Genomic DNA, 6,901 nt, shown 5'->3' with positions numbered 1-6,901 from the left:
GTTGAGGTGGCGTTAAGTACTTGGAAATTGCATTTTGGGAAATGAACAGGCTTGGTCTGGCTAGAATGATTTCAAGAGGCCAATGGACATCTAGTTGGATTGAAAGTGACGTAAGAGACCGGACGGGGTAAACAGGGTGTGGGACAACGTATCCCTTTTCTTTTGATGCACCCATATATGGCTACTACATGACGTTAGCATGTGAATTCATGTATATATTATCTGTCTGTCAAACTTGATATGTATTTGTTATATGTATTTGTGTATTTGATTATCTGCCTCCTTGATCTGGTGTGTTATGTGCGTATATGTTTACTTGTGTATTTGGTATGTTGGAATTGATGCTTAGTTAATTTACTGTGTTTATTCACTAAAATACCTTTTGGGGAAAAGAAAAGAAAAGAGAGAGGGAAAAACATATCTATGGACGGGAGACGTAGTCGTGGACGTGGTCGAGGCCGGGGAACTGAGCGGACCCCGGAATCAAGAGGAGAAAGGGAAACGTCAGCCGAGCAAGGGCAGGGATCAAGAGCTGCGACTGGAGACCAAATGGCAACGGCAATGCAACAAATGACGGATATCTTGGCAAGACTGGTGGATCAACAAGGCCAAATACCCGTAAACCAAAATCGAAACCCTGAGATGGGCGAGGATAAGGCTCTTGAAAGGTTCCAAAAATTTGCTCCGCCAAAATTCCTTGGAGGGCCCGATCCGGACGTGGCTGAACAATGGATAGAAACCATGGTTAATATCTTCACAGCCCTAAACTACACTGAGCAAAGGCAAGTGAATTTTGCAGTATTTCAATTTGAGGGACCAGCCCGATCATGGTGGAACGTAATTAGAGCAAAGTGGGAAAGAGAACAGACCATCTGGACATGGGCGAACTTCATAAGAGAATTTAACGAGAAGTACCTCCCATCTTTAGTCCAAGAAAGGAGGGAGGAGGAGTTTATTGGGTTACGCCAGGGAACGTTAAGTGTGGCCGAATATGAAACAAAATTTACAAGATTATCCAAGTTTGCTTCTGAACTGGTAGCCACTGAACAGCGAAGAGTAAGACGGTTTATACAGGGACTGAATTTGGACATCCAAGAGGCGTTAGCCGCGGCGCAAGTGAATACTTTTACGGAGGCCCTTGAGAAGGCTCAACGAATCGAGAATGCAAAGGCACAAGTAAAAGCCTCCCAAACTCGAAAAAGAGGTGCAGTTGGTAGTGTGATTGAAGAACCTCCTAGTGAATCAATAGCACCTTCTAAAATGCAGAAAGTGAACTTTTTGTCCTACCCGCCATGGACAGTAGGGACGGGAAATGAAAGGTCTACCAAAAGAAGCCAAACCGGATATGGGGAGACTTCTCCAGAAAGCCAAAAGATGGCTTCCTACTTGACTTGTGGCTATTGCGGAAAGGCCAATCATACCGAGAACGATTGTTGGCGGAAAGGGCGGAAGTGCTTGATTTGAGGGAGTGGTGAGCACCAAGTTAGCAACTGTCCGAGGAGACAGTCACGCGGAGGTAGTATTCCGCAACTGGAAGGAGCTAAAGCAAAACAAGCAAATGAAAGAGGGAACCGAACTAGTGGGCCAGCAAAAGTGTATGCGTTAGGCAACCAAACAGTTCCGGACTCGTCTGAGGCAAATGAAGGTAAAATTTCGAGGGCGAAATTTTTTTAAGGGGGAGAGGGTGTGAGGACCCGAAAATTTTCCGAATTTCTAGGCTTTATTTTATTTAATTGCACACTTTTATACCTTTTCTTTATTAGAAAATTCCCCAGATAATTTTTATGAGCAAAATATAGTTTTTAAATCATTTTTCTAGTATAAGTTAGTTCATGTGAAATTAAGAGTGTATATCGAATGTGGGACCCGCTAGTGCGAAATGTTCGGAAAAATTCGGCCAATTAAGTTAAGTTTTGGATACCGGATTTATTTTACCAAGTGCTAAGAGATAATTAAAGGTTGTTATATGGATGAGAGTGGAGAGACAAAAGGATAGCCAAGCATTAATGAGAGTGACAAGTGTCACTTTGTGATTTGGTTGGACTTTGACCTTTGGACCAATTTTACCAATAAATCAAAATTGACCAAAAACATCTTCATTCTTCTAGCATCTTGGCCGAATTCTTGAGGAGGAAAAACAAGAAGAAAGCCTTCAACTCCAACTCCATTTCTTGCTCAATCTTGTGAATCAACCGTTAAAATTTCAAATTCCTCCACAAAAGTCACTTGTTTAGGAAGATTGAAGGTAGTGGTGGAGTGATTGGAGAAGGGAAAGGACTAAGCCATCACCTTTCTTGAGATTTCAAGGTATCATGTCTAGCAATCCTTTCTTTGTCCATAATAATGTTTAATTAGTGACTTGTGTTAGTCATAGAGTTGGATTTGTGCAAGGTTTTGTGACTTTTGGTGAAGTTTTATAATTATTGGGGATTTTTCTGTTTTCATATGGATATGATTATGTGGTCATGTATGATGATTGGAAATGATATTTAAGGAAGCTAGAAGGTGGAAAAAGTGGTTAATTGCAAGCAATTTCTGTTTTGGAAAGAAAATTGGAAACCTAGGGTTTCATGTTCTTACATTCTGCCCGGCACTGTAGCTCATAGCTAGGGGCCGAATTGGCCTTGGGTTAAAACATGAAAGTTGTATGTAATGATGATTTATAGATGTCTACAAAATTTCAGGTCAATCGAAGCAACGTAACTTGTGAAAAGACTGAAATACCCCTGCTGCCCTGTTTCTACCCGAACTTGGTAATCAGTTTTGATAATTGGATCATTCGATTGGGAATGATTCTGATTTGGTTGTTGAGGTCTTCTGATGAATTTTAACCTTGTATCTTAGCTTTCAGATGGCTTTGGAATCACTTGATTTGGACTTAGGTAGCCTGACTTATGATGTTTGAACCAGAATGTGGTTTGTGAACCTGTTTGTGTGGTTCTGGTTTAGTTTCTTGTATTTTTGACCTGGTTACACTCGGAACTGGATAGAGTAGCCTTCTTCAACATTGTAACCCTATCTCTTAGTTTCGAAACGGTGTATCTTGTACCTCTATCCGATAATCGTAGTGCCAATGGTACCAAAACCGCAAAATGTTGTCAAAAACTATTTTTTTGGGTTAAAGCCTAATTCCATTTCCGGATTTTTTCTGGTTTACTCTAGTGCTTATACATTCTTATGGAGCCCTATTTTGGTAGTATGTGGAATTGGTTTATGACTTGTAATCGAGTCTTATTGTGCTTATTTGAATATTTTAAGGCTTGACTTTTATTTCCGGACTTTTCCCTAGCTTGTATTGTACTTGTACTACTTGGAGATTACTGAACGGCTATTGAATGAACTTATTTTGTGAGTGATTATTGGGACTGGATGAGAAAAATAATGAAGCCATAAATGGCTGGAAATAGGAAAATACAAAGGGCGTGTTGCCCAAATTTTCGCTCGAGCCAGAAGCGGACTCGGTCGGGCGATATGGTGACCTGGGTGAACGTTTGGTATACTCGAGTATTACCTTGTAGGTTGGTGGAGGTTGGTGGAGCCTGGCTAATGTCCAGGAAAGGGTGAATGAAATGAACGAATGAACGAACGAACGAGGGTTTTATGTATAAACGAAAAATGCATTTTCAAATGAATGAAGGAAAGGGGAATGTCAGGAGAACAAACGAACGAACGAATGAACGAACGAATGTATCCTTTTCATGTATGGTTTATTGTAAATGTTGTAACTGTTTCTTGACTTATTGTTTGATTTATGGCTTGATCCTATGTTCGGAACCTCACTGAGTTTTTAGCTCATCCCTTTAGTTTTGTTTTCCTTAACAGGGGAAGGCGAGCAAGGGCGAGAGCTCTGTACCGACTGGCTGGGTCTAGTTTTGGTTTTGTTTTGGTTCTCGCCCTAGTGCTTGGCACGGGTTGGTTGTATGGTGACTTAAGAACTTTTGTATTCTCGACGGTTGTACTTCTTTCTGAGATAGCAATGTATATAAGTTTTGTTTTAAGTTTTGGATCCTCATTTTGCTCTTTCTTGTGGTTCTATTTCGGATTTGTGTGAGTGAACGACTGAGTCCCGGCGAGAGCTGGGCAGGCGGCCCGCCAAACCCTTTGGTTCACCTTTGGGGAAGGTGGGGCTGTCACAAGATGAGTATCTGACTTATGAGGAGAAACCTGTGCAACTGCTTGATCGAAAAGTTAATAAATTAAGAAATAAGCAAATTCCCATAGTGAAGATCCTGTGAAGAAACCACGGTATAGAACAGGCAACCTGGGAAATGGAGGAGGAAATGCAAAAGAAATACCCTGAGATGTTTGTTAATCAAGGTGAGAATTTTGAGAACAAAATTCTTTTAAGGGGGAGAGAGTGTGAGAACCTGAAATTTATTTTATATTTTATTTTAATTCTCTGAGTACATTTTCTCTACTTTACTTTATTGCCTTAATTTCCTAGATATTTTTATAAGAGAGTCAAAATTTTTAATCATTTTTCTTCTACAAGTTAGTGCATTATAGAAGTAGGACCCACTAGTAAGTGGTGTGCTATAAATTTTTGAAGATTAGAAGGAATTTTGTGCAGAGAGATATTATTTTATAAGGTGTTAAAGGATAATTAGAGGTTGGCTAGGTATTTTAGTATTTGGAAGACTATTAGATGAGGATTAACCTTTGGAAGCCATGTGTCAACAAAGCCATGGAGCTTTGACTTGGACCAAGACCATTCTTAGTCTTTAAAAATAAATTGACCAAAAAAACCCTTCATCTTTTTTCTTCTTTGGCCGACCTTCTTGAGTCAGAAAAGAGAGAAAGAAACTTCATCTTCAACCTTGAATCTTGCTTGAATCCTTGAGTTTTCATCTTTAACTTGCAATCCAAACCATAAAAAGTGACATCTAGGGAGAAAAAAAGGACTTTGGTGGAAAGATTTGAGAGAAAAAAGCTCTTGGGTTGCATTTCTTCATAGAGTTTCAAGGTAACCATGTCTAGAAACCATCTCTTTTCTTTTAACGTGCATTTGAGTAGATTTAAGATTTGATTTTGGTAGATTTCTTGGAAATTTTCATTGTTTGTGTGGTGGTTGGAAAATTCCAGTTTTGAATGAGAAATTTCAGCTTTGATATGTTATTTTGAGCTTGGGTATGATCTAGTAGTTTTGCCATGTGAATTTTCTAGCTTTTGTATGTTATTTTGGCTTCATTATAGAAATTTTTAACTTGTAGAGGTGAAATTCAGCTTAGGGTTAACATTTTTCCAGCTTTGATATGGTTACTTTTGAGCTAGATAATTGTCAATTTGGGGTAGTTTTGTGGCATCAAACAAGTATCCTTTATAACCTATGACTTGTGGCTGTGATTGAGGTTGGATTGCTATGAAAATAAGTGTCCTTTGTGGTCTTAAATAAGTGTTTGTTTGGACTTAGGTTACTTATGATTGCTTGAGTCTACCTTGGTAGTGACGTATAAGCTGAATTTTTGTCAAAAACCATGTGTCAAACAAGAGGAAAAGTAATGGTTTCTTCTAGCATGCTCTCTAGTTTCGTTTGTCCAACTTTAAACTCAAGGTTGGTTGTTTTTCTTCCAAAAGTTGTGTGTATATCTTACGTATATTTGGCTAAGGTTCATGAGTTGTAAATACCTAATTTCCCTCTTTTTGTCTCTCACATCTTTTGAGTCTAATTGTTTTTCTTTTCACACTAATAACTTACTTGAATCATAGCCCTAGAATGCACTTGGATAGTCTTCGATTGGCACTTTCAAATTTGTCTTTGAACTTTATGTTTTAAGAGGCTAAACTTGGATAGACGTTTGGCTCATAGTTGAGTTTAAAGTGTGCACTTGATTAACCTAAGTTTTGAATGGTCAGACCATGTCATCTTGTCTTGGTTACTTTTAGGGTTTGACGGTGGAAATGAGCACCACCCGTGTGACGGCCCCACCTTCCCCTAAGGTGAACCAAAGGGTTCGGCGGACCGCCTGCCCAACTCTCGCCAGGACTACGGAATCAAATCTCGTAAACCCTAGAGCACGCACGATAGAAACCCAAGAAACAATCCATCGGAGACTATTACATTGGAGACATGATTCCTAACCTTTAGGTACAATGATGCTTTAATTAAGTACTGCAACGAAAGAAAAACGGAAACGAAAACGAAACGAAAATGAACAGTAACCGCCAAAATTTTCTTTCTTTCCTCGCTCAAAAGCCGCGCCCGTCCGATCTTCCCAACAGTGACATAAACATTCACCAGAGCTATAAAACATAGCATCTCAAACAAATACAATTAAGAAACAAGGTTAAATACTTGCTTACATATATTTACATTAGAGTCTTGAACAAATTAACTAAAGTACAAGCCAAAGTATTCCTACTATTCAAAATACAATTAGGGTTTTGGTTGCGAAAGAGCTTAACAAAATTTCATATACAATAGCTCGACCCTTTTCTTCCAAACCCATGAGTTCATAGTTTGTTCCCTGTAAGGAAAACAAAGATAACGGGAAGGGGGTGAGCTTACGCTCAATGAGATACCCAAAATAATAACAGGTAAGAACCAAGGAACTTCATGCTCAATTAATCACATAGGTGTACCAAATAAGGAGAGGAGCCAAACATCTTAGATAGAAAGGATACAGGTGGCTCTCAGGAGCCAAATCCCCGTTGCAGTACTTGATCCGACTACGTTGACCCTCCGTCAACTTTCAAATAAGGAAACCAGTCTAGTAGAACACCACTTTAACGCCAAATCCCGTTCACCAATCATACCCCCTTACCGGGCCCGAACGCCAAACAAGAATGAAAGTGGTAATACTCGAGTATACCGGAATCAAGAGTCTCAATACTCAAAGATTCCCTAGAAACAGGCACTCATGGATTGTCAAATACCTCAACCAAGCCCTTGCTGGCTCGATTT

This window comes from Coffea arabica, chromosome 8e, assembly GCF_036785885.1.
Source record: "Coffea arabica cultivar ET-39 chromosome 8e, Coffea Arabica ET-39 HiFi, whole genome shotgun sequence".
NCBI lineage: Eukaryota > Viridiplantae > Streptophyta > Magnoliopsida > Gentianales > Rubiaceae > Coffea > Coffea arabica.
The sequence above is the reverse complement of the archived record's forward strand: the minus strand, read 5'-3'. Positions refer to the sequence as shown.